This window comes from Ambystoma mexicanum, unplaced genomic scaffold (assembly GCF_040938575.1).
Source record: "Ambystoma mexicanum isolate Mex_15411 unplaced genomic scaffold, UKY_AmexF1_1 Mex_scaf34, whole genome shotgun sequence".
NCBI classification, from domain to species: Eukaryota; Metazoa; Chordata; class Amphibia; order Caudata; family Ambystomatidae; genus Ambystoma; species Ambystoma mexicanum.
This window is the reverse complement of record NW_027182449.1, coordinates 1923753-1940366: the sequence shown is the minus strand read 5'-3', so window position 1 is coordinate 1940366 and position 16614 is coordinate 1923753. Positions and strand designations below refer to the sequence as shown.

Genomic DNA, 16614 nt, shown 5'->3' with positions numbered 1-16614 from the left:
GCGGCGGCCGGGAGCCAGTTTCACCCCTGCCCCCAAAACCCCAGGAGCTGGCTGGGCCTTCCTTAGGTTGGAGGGCCTGGGCGCGAAAGCAGAGCCCGGGCAGGGCAGGCTGGCTTCAAGAACTACCGGGGCACCTGATATCATGGGGCGCACAAGTCTGGGGTTAGGCACCTGTGCACTTCACCCCTCCAGTGAATGCTGGCCCTCTTGACCGCAGCAACATTCAGGGGCCCAACCTACACATGACACACATGACTTTCACATTTTTTTATTTCACCAATCCATCAGGCCTGTGGACCCCTGAACGGCCCAGGGCTGGCCCTCTTGACTGCAGCAAAATAAACTCTGCTGCACGAGCTTGGGCCCTGTGTGCAAACAACCTGACTCTGCACACTAAACTCTTTCTTTCTTTCACCAATAAATCAGGGGAAAGCGCGAACGCAGTCCCCCACTACCAGAAATAATGCAGTCGAGAATCCCGCATTTGGGGACATCGCAGGGGTCAGCAAATCCGATGTGCAATGGATGAGCCTCACCCTGGGAGCTCTGCCTTGCTGATCACAGATGCTCCCCTGCCAGGTAAGTATGAGTTGCGAGCCAGAGGGCAGGGCTTGGGCCTGTTCTGGAAGCCCCGCTAAGCGAGGGTGAGAAGGCCGGCCCTGACCCAGCCCCAGCCCTCCCGGAAGCCCTGAGCGTCTGCGGAGCTGCCTGTCCCACGTGCAGGGGGAAGCTCCGGCAGGCAGAGCCCAGCAGAAGAGGCACATTGTGGCACAGTTCATGTCTCCCACCAGGCCCTGCTCGGCCTGAGATTTGCATAAATTCGGACCTGGCTGCCAGCCAGCAGGCCCAGTCGGAAAGCGAGCAGGCCTGGCGCAGTGGGCCCACTGGCCCGTCGGCCCCAGGCGGGTCCATGGCCCTCCTGAGCCGACAGGTCACCCCGCTTAACAAGAGCGTCTCGGGTGGGGTGCCCCCCGCCAGGACACGGCAAGGCCGTGAAGGCAAGGCCCGATCGTGCCCGATCGGTGCTCGGACGGGGCGGGCGGCAGCGGCGGCCGGGAGCCAGTCTCACCCCTGCCCCCAAAACCCCAGGAGCTGGCTGGGCCTTCCTTAGGTTGGAGGGCCTGGGCGCGAAAGCAGAGCCCGGGCAGGGCAGGCTGGCTTCAAGAACTACCGGGGCACCTGATATCATGGGGCGCACAAGTCTGGGGTTAGGCACCTGTGCACTTCACCCCTCCAGTGAATGCTGGCCCTCTTGACCGCAGCAACATTCAGGGGCCCAACCTACACATGACACACATGACTTTCACATTTTTTTATTTCACCAATCCATCAGGCCTGTGGACCCCTGAACGGCCCAGGGCTGGCCCTCTTGACTGCAGCAAAATAAACTCTGCTGCACGAGCTTGGGCCCTGTGTGCAAACAACCTGACTCGCACACTAAACTCTTTCTTTCTTTCACCAATAAATCAGGGGAAAGCGCGAACGCAGTCCCCCACTACCAGAAATAATGCAGTCGAGAATCCCGCATTTGGGGACATCGCAGGGGTCAGCAAATCCGATGTGCAATGGAGGAGTCTCACCCTGGGAGCTCTGCCTTGCTGATCACAGATGCTCCCCTGCCAGGTAAGTATGAGTTGCGAGCCAGAGGGCAGGGCTTGGGCCTGTTCTGGAAGCCCCGCTAAGCGAGGGTGAGAAGGCCGGCCCTGACCCAGCCCCAGCCCTCCCGGAAGCCCTGAGCGTCTGCGGAGCTGCCTGTCCCACGTGCAGGGGGAAGCTCCGGCAGGCAGAGCCCAGCAGAAGAGGCACATTGTGGCACAGTTCATGTCTCCCACCAGGCCCTGCTCGGCCTGAGATTTGCATAAATTCGGACCTGGCTGCCAGCCAGCAGGCCCAGTCGGAAAGCGAGCAGGCCTGGCGCAGTGGGCCCACTGGCCCGTCGGCCCCAGGCGGGTCCATGGCCCTCCTGAGCCGACAGGTCACCCCGCTTAACAAGAGCGTCTCGGGTGGGGTGCCCCCCGCCAGGACACGGCAAGGCCGTGAAGGCAAGGCCCGATCGGTGCTCGGACGGGGCGGGCGGCAGCGGCGGCCGGGAGCCAGTCTCACCCCTGCCCCCAAAACCCCAGGAGCTGGCCGGGCCTTCCTTAGGTTGGAGGGCCTGGGCGCGAAAGCAGAGCCCGGGCAGGGCAGGCTGGCTTCAAGAACTACCGGGGCACCTGATATCATGGGGCGCACAAGTCTGGGGTTAGGCACCTGTGCACTTCACCCCTCCAGTGAATGCTGGCCCTCTTGACCGCAGCAACATTCAGGGGCCCAACCTACACATGACACACATGACTTTCACATTTTTTTATTTCACCAATCCATCAGGCCTGTGGACCCCTGAACGGCCCAGGGCTGGCCCTCTTGACTGCAGCAAAATAAACTCTGCTGCACGAGCTTGGGCCCTGTGAGCAAACAACCTGACTCGCACACTAAACTCTTTCTTTCTTTCACCAATAAATCAGGGGAAAGCGCGAACGCAGTCCCCCACTACCAGAAATAATGCAGTCGAGAATCCCGCATTTGGGGACATCGCAGGGGTCAGCAAATCCGATGTGCAATGGATGAGCCTCACCCTGGGAGCTCTGCCTTGCTGATCACAGATGCTCCCCTGCCAGGTAAGTATGAGTTGCGAGCCAGAGGGCAGGGCTTGGGCCTGTTCTGGAAGCCCCGCTAAGCGAGGGTGAGAAGGCCGGCCCTGACCCAGCCCCAGCCCTCCCGGAAGCCCTGAGCGTCTGCGGAGCTGCCTGTCCCACGTGCAGGGGGAAGCTCCGGCAGGCAGAGCCCAGCAGAAGAGGCACATTGTGGCACAGTTCATGTCTCCCACCAGGCCCTGCTCGGCCTGAGATTTGCATAAATTCGGACCTGGCTGCCAGCCAGCAGGCCCAGTCGGAAAGCGAGCAGGCCTGGCGCAGTGGGCCCACTGGCCCGTCGGCCCCAGGCGGGTCCATGGCCCTCCTGAGCCGACAGGTCACCCCGCTTAACAAGAGCGTCTCGGGTGGGGTGCCCCCCGCCAGGACACAGCAAGGCCCGATCGTGCCCGATCGGTGCTCGGACGGGGCGGGCGGCAGCGGCGGCCGGGAGCCAGTTTCACCCCTGCCCCCAAAACCCCAGGAGCTGGCTGGGCCTTCCTTAGGTTGGAGGGCCTGGGCGCGAAAGCAGAGCCCGGGCAGGGCAGGCTGGCTTCAAGAACTACCGGGGCACCTGATATCATGGGGCGCACAAGTCTGGGGTTAGGCACCTGTGCACTTCACCCCTCCAGTGAATGCTGGCCCTCTTGACCGCAGCAACATTCAGGGGCCCAACCTACACATGACACACATGACTTTCACATTTTTTATTTCACCAATCCATCAGGCCTGTGGACCCCTGAACGGCCCAGGGCTGGCCCTCTTGACTGCAGCAAAATAAACTCTGCTGCACGAGCTTGGGCCCTGTGTGCAAACAACCTGACTCGCACACTAAACTCTTTCTTTCTTTCACCAATAAATCAGGGGAAAGCGCGAACGCAGTCCCCCACTACCAGAAATAATACAGTCGAGAATCCCGCATTTGGGGACATCGCAGGGGTCAGCAAATCCGATGTGCAATGGATGAGCCTCACCCTGGGAGCTCTGCCTTGCTGATCACAGATGCTCCCCTGCCAGGTAAGTATGAGTTGCGAGCCAGAGGGCAGGGCTTGGGCCTGTTCTGGAAGCCCCGCTAAGCGAGGGTGAGAAGGCCGGCCCTGACCCAGCCCCAGCCCTCCCGGAAGCCCTGAGCGTCTGCGGAGCTGCCTGTCCCACGTGCAGGGGGAAGCTCCGGCAGGCAGAGCCCAGCAGAAGAGGCACATTGTGGCACAGTTCATGTCTCCCACCAGGCCCTGCTCGGCCTGAGATTTGCATAAATTCGGACCTGGCTGCCAGCCAGCAGGCCCAGTCGGAAAGCGAGCAGGCCTGGCGCAGTGGGCCCACTGGCCCGTCGGCCCCAGGCGGGTCCATGGCCCTCCTGAGCCGACAGGTCACCCCGCTTAACAAGAGCGTCTCGGGTGGGGTGCCCCCCGCCAGGACACGGCAAGGCCCGATCGTGCCCGATCGGTGCTCGGACGGGGCGGGCGGCAGCGGCGGCCGGGAGCCAGTTTCACCCCTGCCCCCAAAACCCCAGGAGCTGGCTGGGCCTTCCTTAGGTTGGAGGGCCTGGGCGCGAAAGCAGAGCCCGGGCAGGGCAGGCTGGCTTCAAGAACTACCGGGGCACCTGATATCATGGGGCGCACAAGTCTGGGGTTAGGCACCTGTGCACTTCACCCCTCCAGTGAATGCTGGCCCTCTTGACCGCAGCAACATTCAGGGGCCCAACCTACACATGACACACATGACTTTCACATTTTTTTATTTCACCAATCCATCAGGCCTGTGGACCCCTGAACGGCCCAGGGCTGGCCCTCTTGACTGCAGCAAAATAAACTCTGCTGCACGAGCTTGGGCCCTGTGAGCAAACAACCTGACTCGCACACTAAACTCTTTCTTTCTTTCACCAATAAATCAGGGGAAAGCGCGAACGCAGTCCCCCACTACCAGAAATAATGCAGTCGAGAATCCCGCATTTGGGGACATCGCAGGGGTCAGCAAATCCGATGTGCAATGGAGGAGTCTCACCCTGGGAGCTCTGCCTTGCTGATCACAGATGCTCCCCTGCCAGGTAAGTATGAGTTGCGAGCCAGAGGGCAGGGCTTGGGCCTGTTCTGGAAGCCCCGCTAAGCGAGGGTGAGAAGGCCGGCCCTGACCCAGCCCCAGCCCTCCCGGAAGCCCTGAGCGTCTGCGGAGCTGCCTGTCCCACGTGCAGGGGGAAGCTCCGGCAGGCAGAGCCCAGCAGAAGAGGCACATTGTGGCACAGTTCATGTCTCCCACCAGGCCCTGCTCGGCCTGAGATTTGCATAAATTCGGACCTGGCTGCCAGCCAGCAGGCCCAGTCGGAAAGCGAGCAGGCCTGGCGCAGTGGGCCCACTGGCCCGTCGGCCCCAGGCGGGTCCATGGCCCTCCTGAGCCGACAGGTCACCCCGCTTAACAAGAGCGTCTCGGGTGGGGTGCCCCCCGCCAGGACACGGCAAGGCCGTGAAGGCAAGGCCCGATCGGTGCTCGGACGGGGCGGGCGGCAGCGGCGGCCGGGAGCCAGTCTCACCCCTGCCCCCAAAACCCCAGGAGCTGGCCGGGCCTTCCTTAGGTTGGAGGGCCTGGGCGCGAAAGCAGAGCCCGGGCAGGGCAGGCTGGCTTCAAGAACTACCGGGGCACCTGATATCATGGGGCGCACAAGTCTGGGGTTAGGCACCTGTGCACTTCACCCCTCCAGTGAATGCTGGCCCTCTTGACCGCAGCAACATTCAGGGGCCCAACCTACACATGACACACATGACTTTCACATTTTTTTATTTCACCAATCCATCAGGCCTGTGGACCCCTGAACGGCCCAGTGCTGGCCCTCTTGACTGCAGCAAAATAAACTCTGCTGCACGAGCTTGGGCCCTGTGAGCAAACAACCTGACTCGCACACTAAACTCTTTCTTTCTTTCACCAATAAATCAGGGGAAAGCGCGAACGCAGTCCCCCACTACCAGAAATAATGCAGTCGAGAATCCCGCATTTGGGGACATCGCAGGGGTCAGCAAATCCGATGTGCAATGGATGAGCCTCACCCTGGGAGCTCTGCCTTGCTGATCACAGATGCTCCCCTGCCAGGTAAGTATGAGTTGCGAGCCAGAGGGCAGGGCTTGGGCCTGTTCTGGAAGCCCCGCTAAGCGAGGGTGAGAAGGCCGGCCCTGACCCAGCCCCAGCCCTCCCGGAAGCCCTGAGCGTCTGCGGAGCTGCCTGTCCCACGTGCAGGGGGAAGCTCCGGCAGGCAGAGCCCAGCAGAAGAGGCACATTGTGGCACAGTTCATGTCTCCCACCAGGCCCTGCTCGGCCTGAGATTTGCATAAATTCGGACCTGGCTGCCAGCCAGCAGGCCCAGTCGGAAAGCGAGCAGGCCTGGCGCAGTGGGCCCACTGGCCCGTCGGCCCCAGGCGGGTCCATGGCCCTCCTGAGCCGACAGGTCACCCCGCTTAACAAGAGCGTCTCGGGTGGGGTGCCCCCCGCCAGGACACGGCAAGGCCCGATCGTGCCCGATCGGTGCTCGGACGGGGCGGGCGGCAGCGGCGGCCGGGAGCCAGTTTCACCCCTGCCCCCAAAACCCCAGGAGCTGGCTGGGCCTTCCTTAGGTTGGAGGGCCTGGGCGCGAAAGCAGAGCCCGGGCAGGGCAGGCTGGCTTCAAGAACTACCGGGGCACCTGATATCATGGGGCGCACAAGTCTGGGGTTAGGCACCTGTGCACTTCACCCCTCCAGTGAATGCTGGCCCTCTTGACCGCAGCAACATTCAGGGGCCCAACCTACACATGACACACATGACTTTCACATTTTTTTATTTCACCAATCCATCAGGCCTGTGGACCCCTGAACGGCCCAGGGCTGGCCCTCTTGACTGCAGCAAAATAAACTCTGCTGCACGAGCTTGGGCCCTGTGTGCAAACAACCTGACTCGCACACTAAACTCTTTCTTTCTTTCACCAATAAATCAGGGGAAAGCGCGAACGCAGTCCCCCACTACCAGAAATAATGCAGTCGAGAATCCCGCATTTGGGGACATCGCAGGGGTCAGCAAATCCGATGTGCAATGGATGAGCCTCACCCTGGGAGCTCTGCCTTGCTGATCACAGATGCTCCCCTGCCAGGTAAGTATGAGTTGCGAGCCAGAGGGCAGGGCTTGGGCCTGTTCTGGAAGCCCCGCTAAGCGAGGGTGAGAAGGCCGGCCCTGACCCAGCCCCAGCCCTCCCGGAAGCCCTGAGCGTCTGCGGAGCTGCCTGTCCCACGTGCAGGGGGAAGCTCCGGCAGGCAGAGCCCAGCAGAAGAGGCACATTGTGGCACAGTTCATGTCTCCCACCAGGCCCTGCTCGGCCTGAGATTTGCATAAATTCGGACCTGGCTGCCAGCCAGCAGGCCCAGTCGGAAAGCGAGCAGGCCTGGCGCAGTGGGCCCACTGGCCCGTCGGCCCCAGGCGGGTCCATGGCCCTCCTGAGCCGACAGGTCACCCCGCTTAACAAGAGCGTCTCGGGTGGGGTGCCCCCCGCCAGGACACGGCAAGGCCGTGAAGGCAAGGCCCGATCGTGCCCGATCCGGTGCTCGGACGGGGCGGGCGGCAGCGGCGGCCGGGAGCCAGTCTCACCCCTGCCCCCAAAACCCCAGGAGCTGGCTGGGCCTTCCTTAGGTTGGAGGGCCTGGGCGCGAAAGCAGAGCCCGGGCAGGGCAGGCTGGCTTCAAGAACTACCGGGGCACCTGATATCATGGGGCGCACAAGTCTGGGGTTAGGCACCTGTGCACTTCACCCCTCCAGTGAATGCTGGCCCTCTTGACCGCAGCAACATTCAGGGGCCCAACCTACACATGACACACATGACTTTCACATTTTTTTATTTCACCAATCCATCAGGCCTGTGGACCCCTGAACGGCCCAGGGCTGGCCCTCTTGACTGCAGCAAAATAAACTCTGCTGCACGAGCTTGGGCCCTGTGTGCAAACAACCTGACTCGCACACTAAACTCTTTCTTTCTTTCACCAATAAATCAGGGGAAAGCGCGAACGCAGTCCCCCACTACCAGAAATAATGCAGTCGAGAATCCCGCATTTGGGGACATCGCAGGGGTCAGCAAATCCGATGTGCAATGGAGGAGTCTCACCCTGGGAGCTCTGCCTTGCTGATCACAGATGCTCCCCTGCCAGGTAAGTATGAGTTGCGAGCCAGAGGGCAGGGCTTGGGCCTGTTCTGGAAGCCCCGCTAAGCGAGGGTGAGAAGGCCGGCCCTGACCCAGCCCCAGCCCTCCCGGAAGCCCTGAGCGTCTGCGGAGCTGCCTGTCCCACGTGCAGGGGGAAGCTCCGGCAGGCAGAGCCCAGCAGAAGAGGCACATTGTGGCACAGTTCATGTCTCCCACCAGGCCCTGCTCGGCCTGAGATTTGCATAAATTCGGACCTGGCTGCCAGCCAGCAGGCCCAGTCGGAAAGCGAGCAGGCCTGGCGCAGTGGGCCCACTGGCCCGTCGGCCCCAGGCGGGTCCATGGCCCTCCTGAGCCGACAGGTCACCCCGCTTAACAAGAGCGTCTCGGGTGGGGTGCCCCCCGCCAGGACACGGCAAGGCCCGATCGTGCCCGATCGGTGCTCGGACGGGGCGGGCGGCAGCGGCGGCCGGGAGCCAGTTTCACCCCTGCCCCCAAAACCCCAGGAGCTGGCTGGGCCTTCCTTAGGTTGGAGGGCCTGGGCGCGAAAGCAGAGCCCGGGCAGGGCAGGCTGGCTTCAAGAACTACCGGGGCACCTGATATCATGGGGCGCACAAGTCTGGGGTTAGGCACCTGTGCACTTCACCCCTCCAGTGAATGCTGGCCCTCTTGACCGCAGCAACATTCAGGGGCCCAACCTACACATGACACACATGACTTTCACATTTTTTTATTTCACCAATCCATCAGGCCTGTGGACCCCTGAACGGCCCAGGGCTGGCCCTCTTGACTGCAGCAAAATAAACTCTGCTGCACGAGCTTGGGCCCTGTGTGCAAACAACCTGACTCGCACACTAAACTCTTTCTTTCTTTCACCAATAAATCAGGGGAAAGCGCGAACGCAGTCCCCCACTACCAGAAATAATACAGTCGAGAATCCCGCATTTGGGGACATCGCAGGGGTCAGCAAATCCGATGTGCAATGGATGAGCCTCACCCTGGGAGCTCTGCCTTGCTGATCACAGATGCTCCCCTGCCAGGTAAGTATGAGTTGCGAGCCAGAGGGCAGGGCTTGGGCCTGTTCTGGAAGCCCCGCTAAGCGAGGGTGAGAAGGCCGGCCCTGACCCAGCCCCAGCCCTCCCGGAAGCCCTGAGCGTCTGCGGAGCTGCCTGTCCCACGTGCAGGGGGAAGCTCCGGCAGGCAGAGCCCAGCAGAAGAGGCACATTGTGGCACAGTTCATGTCTCCCACCAGGCCCTGCTCGGCCTGAGATTTGCATAAATTCGGACCTGGCTGCCAGCCAGCAGGCCCAGTCGGAAAGCGAGCAGGCCTGGCGCAGTGGGCCCACTGGCCCGTCGGCCCCAGGCGGGTCCATGGCCCTCCTGAGCCGACAGGTCACCCCGCTTAACAAGAGCGTCTCGGGTGGGGTGCCCCCCGCCAGGACACGGCAAGGCCCGATCGTGCCCGATCGGTGCTCGGACGGGGCGGGCGGCAGCGGCGGCCGGGAGCCAGTTTCACCCCTGCCCCCAAAACCCCAGGAGCTGGCTGGGCCTTCCTTAGGTTGGAGGGCCTGGGCGCGAAAGCAGAGCCCGGGCAGGGCAGGCTGGCTTCAAGAACTACCGGGGCACCTGATATCATGGGGCGCACAAGTCTGGGGTTAGGCACCTGTGCACTTCACCCCTCCAGTGAATGCTGGCCCTCTTGACCGCAGCAACATTCAGGGGCCCAACCTACACATGACACACATGACTTTCACATTTTTTTATTTCACCAATCCATCAGGCCTGTGGACCCCTGAACGGCCCAGGGCTGGCCCTCTTGACTGCAGCAAAATAAACTCTGCTGCACGAGCTTGGGCCCTGTGTGCAAACAACCTGACTCGCACACTAAACTCTTTCTTTCTTTCACCAATAAATCAGGGGAAAGCGCGAACGCAGTCCCCCACTACCAGAAATAATGCAGTCGAGAATCCCGCATTTGGGGACATCGCAGGGGTCAGCAAATCCGATGTGCAATGGATGAGCCTCACCCTGGGAGCTCTGCCTTGCTGATCACAGATGCTCCCCTGCCAGGTAAGTATGAGTTGCGAGCCAGAGGGCAGGGCTTGGGCCTGTTCTGGAAGCCCCGCTAAGCGAGGGTGAGAAGGCCGGCCCTGACCCAGCCCCAGCCCTCCCGGAAGCCCTGAGCGTCTGCGGAGCTGCCTGTCCCACGTGCAGGGGGAAGCTCCGGCAGGCAGAGCCCAGCAGAAGAGGCACATTGTGGCACAGTTCATGTCTCCCACCAGGCCCTGCTCGGCCTGAGATTTGCATAAATTCGGACCTGGCTGCCAGCCAGCAGGCCCAGTCGGAAAGCGAGCAGGCCTGGCGCAGTGGGCCCACTGGCCCGTCGGCCCCAGGCGGGTCCATGGCCCTCCTGAGCCGACAGGTCACCCCGCTTAACAAGAGCGTCTCGGGTGGGGTGCCCCCCGCCAGGACACGGCAAGGCCGTGAAGGCAAGGCCCGATCGGTGCTCGGACGGGGCGGGCGGCAGCGGCGGCCGGGAGCCAGTCTCACCCCTGCCCCCAAAACCCCAGGAGCTGGCTGGGCCTTCCTTAGGTTGGAGGGCCTGGGCGCGAAAGCAGAGCCCGGGCAGGGCAGGCTGGCTTCAAGAACTACCGGGGCACCTGATATCATGGGGCGCACAAGTCTGGGGTTAGGCACCTGTGCACTTCACCCCTCCAGTGAATGCTGGCCCTCTTGACCGCAGCAACATTCAGGGGCCCAACCTACACATGACACACATGACTTTCACATTTTTTTATTTCACCAATCCATCAGGCCTGTGGACCCCTGAACGGCCCAGGGCTGGCCCTCTTGACTGCAGCAAAATAAACTCTGCTGCACGAGCTTGGGCCCTGTGTGCAAACAACCTGACTCGCACACTAAACTCTTTCTTTCTTTCACCAATAAATCAGGGGAAAGCGCGAACGCAGTCCCCCACTACCAGAAATAATGCAGTCGAGAATCCCGCATTTGGGGACATCGCAGGGGTCAGCAAATCCGATGTGCAATGGAGGAGTCTCACCCTGGGAGCTCTGCCTTGCTGATCACAGATGCTCCCCTGCCAGGTAAGTATGAGTTGCGAGCCAGAGGGCAGGGCTTGGGCCTGTTCTGGAAGCCCCGCTAAGCGAGGGTGAGAAGGCCGGCCCTGACCCAGCCCCAGCCCTCCCGGAAGCCCTGAGCGTCTGCGGAGCTGCCTGTCCCACGTGCAGGGGGAAGCTCCGGCAGGCAGAGCCCAGCAGAAGAGGCACATTGTGGCACAGTTCATGTCTCCCACCAGGCCCTGCTCGGCCTGAGATTTGCATAAATTCGGACCTGGCTGCCAGCCAGCAGGCCCAGTCGGAAAGCGAGCAGGCCTGGCGCAGTGGGCCCACTGGCCCGTCGGCCCCAGGCGGGTCCATGGCCCTCCTGAGCCGACAGGTCACCCCGCTTAACAAGAGCGTCTCGGGTGGGGTGCCCCCCGCCAGGACACGGCAAGGCCGTGAAGGCAAGGCCCGATCGGTGCTCGGACGGGGCGGGCGGCAGCGGCGGCCGGGAGCCAGTCTCACCCCTGCCCCCAAAACCCCAGGAGCTGGCCGGGCCTTCCTTAGGTTGGAGGGCCTGGGCGCGAAAGCAGAGCCCGGGCAGGGCAGGCTGGCTTCAAGAACTACCGGGGCACCTGATATCATGGGGCGCACAAGTCTGGGGTTAGGCACCTGTGCACTTCACCCCTCCAGTGAATGCTGGCCCTCTTGACCGCAGCAACATTCAGGGGCCCAACCTACACATGACACACATGACTTTCACATTTTTTTATTTCACCAATCCATCAGGCCTGTGGACCCCTGAACGGCCCAGGGCTGGCCCTCTTGACTGCAGCAAAATAAACTCTGCTGCACGAGCTTGGGCCCTGTGAGCAAACAACCTGACTCGCACACTAAACTCTTTCTTTCTTTCACCAATAAATCAGGGGAAAGCGCGAACGCAGTCCCCCACTACCAGAAATAATGCAGTCGAGAATCCCGCATTTGGGGACATCGCAGGGGTCAGCAAATCCGATGTGCAATGGATGAGCCTCACCCTGGGAGCTCTGCCTTGCTGATCACAGATGCTCCCCTGCCAGGTAAGTATGAGTTGCGAGCCAGAGGGCAGGGCTTGGGCCTGTTCTGGAAGCCCCGCTAAGCGAGGGTGAGAAGGCCGGCCCTGACCCAGCCCCAGCCCTCCCGGAAGCCCTGAGCGTCTGCGGAGCTGCCTGTCCCACGTGCAGGGGGAAGCTCCGGCAGGCAGAGCCCAGCAGAAGAGGCACATTGTGGCACAGTTCATGTCTCCCACCAGGCCCTGCTCGGCCTGAGATTTGCATAAATTCGGACCTGGCTGCCAGCCAGCAGGCCCAGTCGGAAAGCGAGCAGGCCTGGCGCAGTGGGCCCACTGGCCCGTCGGCCCCAGGCGGGTCCATGGCCCTCCTGAGCCGACAGGTCACCCCGCTTAACAAGAGCGTCTCGGGTGGGGTGCCCCCCGCCAGGACACAGCAAGGCCCGATCGTGCCCGATCGGTGCTCGGACGGGGCGGGCGGCAGCGGCGGCCGGGAGCCAGTTTCACCCCTGCCCCCAAAACCCCAGGAGCTGGCTGGGCCTTCCTTAGGTTGGAGGGCCTGGGCGCGAAAGCAGAGCCCGGGCAGGGCAGGCTGGCTTCAAGAACTACCGGGGCACCTGATATCATGGGGCGCACAAGTCTGGGGTTAGGCACCTGTGCACTTCACCCCTCCAGTGAATGCTGGCCCTCTTGACCGCAGCAACATTCAGGGGCCCAACCTACACATGACACACATGACTTTCACATTTTTTATTTCACCAATCCATCAGGCCTGTGGACCCCTGAACGGCCCAGGGCTGGCCCTCTTGACTGCAGCAAAATAAACTCTGCTGCACGAGCTTGGGCCCTGTGTGCAAACAACCTGACTCGCACACTAAACTCTTTCTTTCTTTCACCAATAAATCAGGGGAAAGCGCGAACGCAGTCCCCCACTACCAGAAATAATACAGTCGAGAATCCCGCATTTGGGGACATCGCAGGGGTCAGCAAATCCGATGTGCAATGGATGAGCCTCACCCTGGGAGCTCTGCCTTGCTGATCACAGATGCTCCCCTGCCAGGTAAGTATGAGTTGCGAGCCAGAGGGCAGGGCTTGGGCCTGTTCTGGAAGCCCCGCTAAGCGAGGGTGAGAAGGCCGGCCCTGACCCAGCCCCAGCCCTCCCGGAAGCCCTGAGCGTCTGCGGAGCTGCCTGTCCCACGTGCAGGGGGAAGCTCCGGCAGGCAGAGCCCAGCAGAAGAGGCACATTGTGGCACAGTTCATGTCTCCCACCAGGCCCTGCTCGGCCTGAGATTTGCATAAATTCGGACCTGGCTGCCAGCCAGCAGGCCCAGTCGGAAAGCGAGCAGGCCTGGCGCAGTGGGCCCACTGGCCCGTCGGCCCCAGGCGGGTCCATGGCCCTCCTGAGCCGACAGGTCACCCCGCTTAACAAGAGCGTCTCGGGTGGGGTGCCCCCCGCCAGGACACGGCAAGGCCCGATCGTGCCCGATCGGTGCTCGGACGGGGCGGGCGGCAGCGGCGGCCGGGAGCCAGTTTCACCCCTGCCCCCAAAACCCCAGGAGCTGGCTGGGCCTTCCTTAGGTTGGAGGGCCTGGGCGCGAAAGCAGAGCCCGGGCAGGGCAGGCTGGCTTCAAGAACTACCGGGGCACCTGATATCATGGGGCGCACAAGTCTGGGGTTAGGCACCTGTGCACTTCACCCCTCCAGTGAATGCTGGCCCTCTTGACCGCAGCAACATTCAGGGGCCCAACCTACACATGACACACATGACTTTCACATTTTTTTATTTCACCAATCCATCAGGCCTGTGGACCCCTGAACGGCCCAGGGCTGGCCCTCTTGACTGCAGCAAAATAAACTCTGCTGCACGAGCTTGGGCCCTGTGAGCAAACAACCTGACTCGCACACTAAACTCTTTCTTTCTTTCACCAATAAATCAGGGGAAAGCGCGAACGCAGTCCCCCACTACCAGAAATAATGCAGTCGAGAATCCCGCATTTGGGGACATCGCAGGGGTCAGCAAATCCGATGTGCAATGGAGGAGTCTCACCCTGGGAGCTCTGCCTTGCTGATCACAGATGCTCCCCTGCCAGGTAAGTATGAGTTGCGAGCCAGAGGGCAGGGCTTGGGCCTGTTCTGGAAGCCCCGCTAAGCGAGGGTGAGAAGGCCGGCCCTGACCCAGCCCCAGCCCTCCCGGAAGCCCTGAGCGTCTGCGGAGCTGCCTGTCCCACGTGCAGGGGGAAGCTCCGGCAGGCAGAGCCCAGCAGAAGAGGCACATTGTGGCACAGTTCATGTCTCCCACCAGGCCCTGCTCGGCCTGAGATTTGCATAAATTCGGACCTGGCTGCCAGCCAGCAGGCCCAGTCGGAAAGCGAGCAGGCCTGGCGCAGTGGGCCCACTGGCCCGTCGGCCCCAGGCGGGTCCATGGCCCTCCTGAGCCGACAGGTCACCCCGCTTAACAAGAGCGTCTCGGGTGGGGTGCCCCCCGCCAGGACACGGCAAGGCCGTGAAGGCAAGGCCCGATCGGTGCTCGGACGGGGCGGGCGGCAGCGGCGGCCGGGAGCCAGTCTCACCCCTGCCCCCAAAACCCCAGGAGCTGGCCGGGCCTTCCTTAGGTTGGAGGGCCTGGGCGCGAAAGCAGAGCCCGGGCAGGGCAGGCTGGCTTCAAGAACTACCGGGGCACCTGATATCATGGGGCGCACAAGTCTGGGGTTAGGCACCTGTGCACTTCACCCCTCCAGTGAATGCTGGCCCTCTTGACCGCAGCAACATTCAGGGGCCCAACCTACACATGACACACATGACTTTCACATTTTTTTATTTCACCAATCCATCAGGCCTGTGGACCCCTGAACGGCCCAGGGCTGGCCCTCTTGACTGCAGCAAAATAAACTCTGCTGCACGAGCTTGGGCCCTGTGAGCAAACAACCTGACTCGCACACTAAACTCTTTCTTTCTTTCACCAATAAATCAGGGGAAAGCGCGAACGCAGTCCCCCACTACCAGAAATAATGCAGTCGAGAATCCCGCATTTGGGGACATCGCAGGGGTCAGCAAATCCGATGTGCAATGGATGAGCCTCACCCTGGGAGCTCTGCCTTGCTGATCACAGATGCTCCCCTGCCAGGTAAGTATGAGTTGCGAGCCAGAGGGCAGGGCTTGGGCCTGTTCTGGAAGCCCCGCTAAGCGAGGGTGAGAAGGCCGGCCCTGACCCAGCCCCAGCCCTCCCGGAAGCCCTGAGCGTCTGCGGAGCTGCCTGTCCCACGTGCAGGGGGAAGCTCCGGCAGGCAGAGCCCAGCAGAAGAGGCACATTGTGGCACAGTTCATGTCTCCCACCAGGCCCTGCTCGGCCTGAGATTTGCATAAATTCGGACCTGGCTGCCAGCCAGCAGGCCCAGTCGGAAAGCGAGCAGGCCTGGCGCAGTGGGCCCACTGGCCCGTCGGCCCCAGGCGGGTCCATGGCCCTCCTGAGCCGACAGGTCACCCCGCTTAACAAGAGCGTCTCGGGTGGGGTGCCCCCCGCCAGGACACGGCAAGGCCCGATCGTGCCCGATCGGTGCTCGGACGGGGCGGGCGGCAGCGGCGGCCGGGAGCCAGTTTCACCCCTGCCCCCAAAACCCCAGGAGCTGGCTGGGCCTTCCTTAGGTTGGAGGGCCTGGGCGCGAAAGCAGAGCCCGGGCAGGGCAGGCTGGCTTCAAGAACTACCGGGGCACCTGATATCATGGGGCGCACAAGTCTGGGGTTAGGCACCTGTGCACTTCACCCCTCCAGTGAATGCTGGCCCTCTTGACCGCAGCAACATTCAGGGGCCCAACCTACACATGACACACATGACTTTCACATTTTTTTATTTCACCAATCCATCAGGCCTGTGGACCCCTGAACGGCCCAGGGCTGGCCCTCTTGACTGCAGCAAAATAAACTCTGCTGCACGAGCTTGGGCCCTGTGTGCAAACAACCTGACTCGCACACTAAACTCTTTCTTTCTTTCACCAATAAATCAGGGGAAAGCGCGAACGCAGTCCCCCACTACCAGAAATAATGCAGTCGAGAATCCCGCATTTGGGGATATCGCAGGGGTCAGCAAATCCGATGTGCAATGGATGAGCCTCACCCTGGGAGCTCTGCCTTGCTGATCACAGATGCTCCCCTGCCAGGTAAGTATGAGTTGCGAGCCAGAGGGCAGGGCTTGGGCCTGTTCTGGAAGCCCCGCTAAGCGAGGGTGAGAAGGCCGGCCCTGACCCAGCCCCAGCCCTCCCGGAAGCCCTGAGCGTCTGCGGAGCTGCCTGTCCCACGTGCAGGGGGAAGCTCCGGCAGGCAGAGCCCAGCAGAAGAGGCACATTGTGGCACAGTTCATGTCTCCCACCAGGCCCTGCTCGGCCTGAGATTTGCATAAATTCGGACCTGGCTGCCAGCCAGCAGGCCCAGTCGGAAAGCGAGCAGGCCTGGCGCAGTGGGCCCACTGGCCCGTCGGCCCCAGGCGGGTCCATGGCCCTCCTGAGCCGACAGGTCACCCCGCTTAACAAGAGCGTCTCGGGTGGGGTGCCCCCCGCCAGGACACGGCAAGGCCGTGAAGGCAAGGCCCGATCGTGCCCGATCCGGTGCTCGGACGGGGCGGGCGGCAGCGGCGGCCGGGAGCCAGTCTCACCCCTGCCCCCAAAACCCCAGGAGCTGGCTGGGCCTTCCTTAGGTTGG

The 16614-nt window shown here is 62.2% G+C and overlaps 16 non-coding genes across 16 annotated transcripts; all 16 read right to left on the bottom strand.

Moving 5' to 3' along the window:
* Positions 1–423: 423 nt before the first annotated feature.
* On the bottom strand, positions 424–587 carry LOC138558096 (U1 spliceosomal RNA). The gene has a single exon (XR_011298251.1). It is a non-coding gene; the product is annotated as a U1 spliceosomal RNA (small nuclear RNA).
* An 880-nt stretch (positions 588–1467) lies between these two features.
* Positions 1468–1631, bottom strand: LOC138558479 (U1 spliceosomal RNA). The gene has a single exon (XR_011298627.1). It is a non-coding gene; the product is annotated as a U1 spliceosomal RNA (small nuclear RNA).
* Positions 1632–2501: 870 nt separating this feature from the next.
* On the bottom strand, positions 2502–2665 carry LOC138558095 (U1 spliceosomal RNA). The gene has a single exon (XR_011298250.1). It is a non-coding gene; the product is annotated as a U1 spliceosomal RNA (small nuclear RNA).
* Positions 2666–3530: 865 nt separating this feature from the next.
* LOC138558314 (U1 spliceosomal RNA) lies at positions 3531–3694 on the bottom strand. The gene has a single exon (XR_011298466.1). It is a non-coding gene; the product is annotated as a U1 spliceosomal RNA (small nuclear RNA).
* An 866-nt stretch (positions 3695–4560) lies between these two features.
* Positions 4561–4724, bottom strand: LOC138558477 (U1 spliceosomal RNA). The gene has a single exon (XR_011298625.1). It is a non-coding gene; the product is annotated as a U1 spliceosomal RNA (small nuclear RNA).
* Positions 4725–5594: 870 nt separating this feature from the next.
* On the bottom strand, positions 5595–5758 carry LOC138558093 (U1 spliceosomal RNA). Its single transcript, XR_011298248.1, has one exon. It is a non-coding gene; the product is annotated as a U1 spliceosomal RNA (small nuclear RNA).
* An 866-nt stretch (positions 5759–6624) lies between these two features.
* LOC138558092 (U1 spliceosomal RNA) lies at positions 6625–6788 on the bottom strand. The gene has a single exon (XR_011298247.1). It is a non-coding gene; the product is annotated as a U1 spliceosomal RNA (small nuclear RNA).
* An 881-nt stretch (positions 6789–7669) lies between these two features.
* Positions 7670–7833, bottom strand: LOC138558476 (U1 spliceosomal RNA). The gene has a single exon (XR_011298624.1). It is a non-coding gene; the product is annotated as a U1 spliceosomal RNA (small nuclear RNA).
* An 866-nt stretch (positions 7834–8699) lies between these two features.
* Positions 8700–8863, bottom strand: LOC138558313 (U1 spliceosomal RNA). Its single transcript, XR_011298465.1, has one exon. It is a non-coding gene; the product is annotated as a U1 spliceosomal RNA (small nuclear RNA).
* An 866-nt stretch (positions 8864–9729) lies between these two features.
* LOC138558091 (U1 spliceosomal RNA) lies at positions 9730–9893 on the bottom strand. Its single transcript, XR_011298246.1, has one exon. It is a non-coding gene; the product is annotated as a U1 spliceosomal RNA (small nuclear RNA).
* An 870-nt stretch (positions 9894–10763) lies between these two features.
* Positions 10764–10927, bottom strand: LOC138558475 (U1 spliceosomal RNA). The gene has a single exon (XR_011298623.1). It is a non-coding gene; the product is annotated as a U1 spliceosomal RNA (small nuclear RNA).
* Positions 10928–11797: 870 nt separating this feature from the next.
* Positions 11798–11961, bottom strand: LOC138558090 (U1 spliceosomal RNA). Its single transcript, XR_011298245.1, has one exon. It is a non-coding gene; the product is annotated as a U1 spliceosomal RNA (small nuclear RNA).
* Positions 11962–12826: 865 nt separating this feature from the next.
* LOC138558312 (U1 spliceosomal RNA) lies at positions 12827–12990 on the bottom strand. Its single transcript, XR_011298464.1, has one exon. It is a non-coding gene; the product is annotated as a U1 spliceosomal RNA (small nuclear RNA).
* Positions 12991–13856: 866 nt separating this feature from the next.
* LOC138558474 (U1 spliceosomal RNA) lies at positions 13857–14020 on the bottom strand. Its single transcript, XR_011298622.1, has one exon. It is a non-coding gene; the product is annotated as a U1 spliceosomal RNA (small nuclear RNA).
* Positions 14021–14890: 870 nt separating this feature from the next.
* LOC138558089 (U1 spliceosomal RNA) lies at positions 14891–15054 on the bottom strand. Its single transcript, XR_011298244.1, has one exon. It is a non-coding gene; the product is annotated as a U1 spliceosomal RNA (small nuclear RNA).
* Positions 15055–15920: 866 nt separating this feature from the next.
* LOC138559083 (U1 spliceosomal RNA) lies at positions 15921–16084 on the bottom strand. The gene has a single exon (XR_011299143.1). It is a non-coding gene; the product is annotated as a U1 spliceosomal RNA (small nuclear RNA).
* Between the last annotated feature and the right edge of the window lie 530 nt (positions 16085–16614).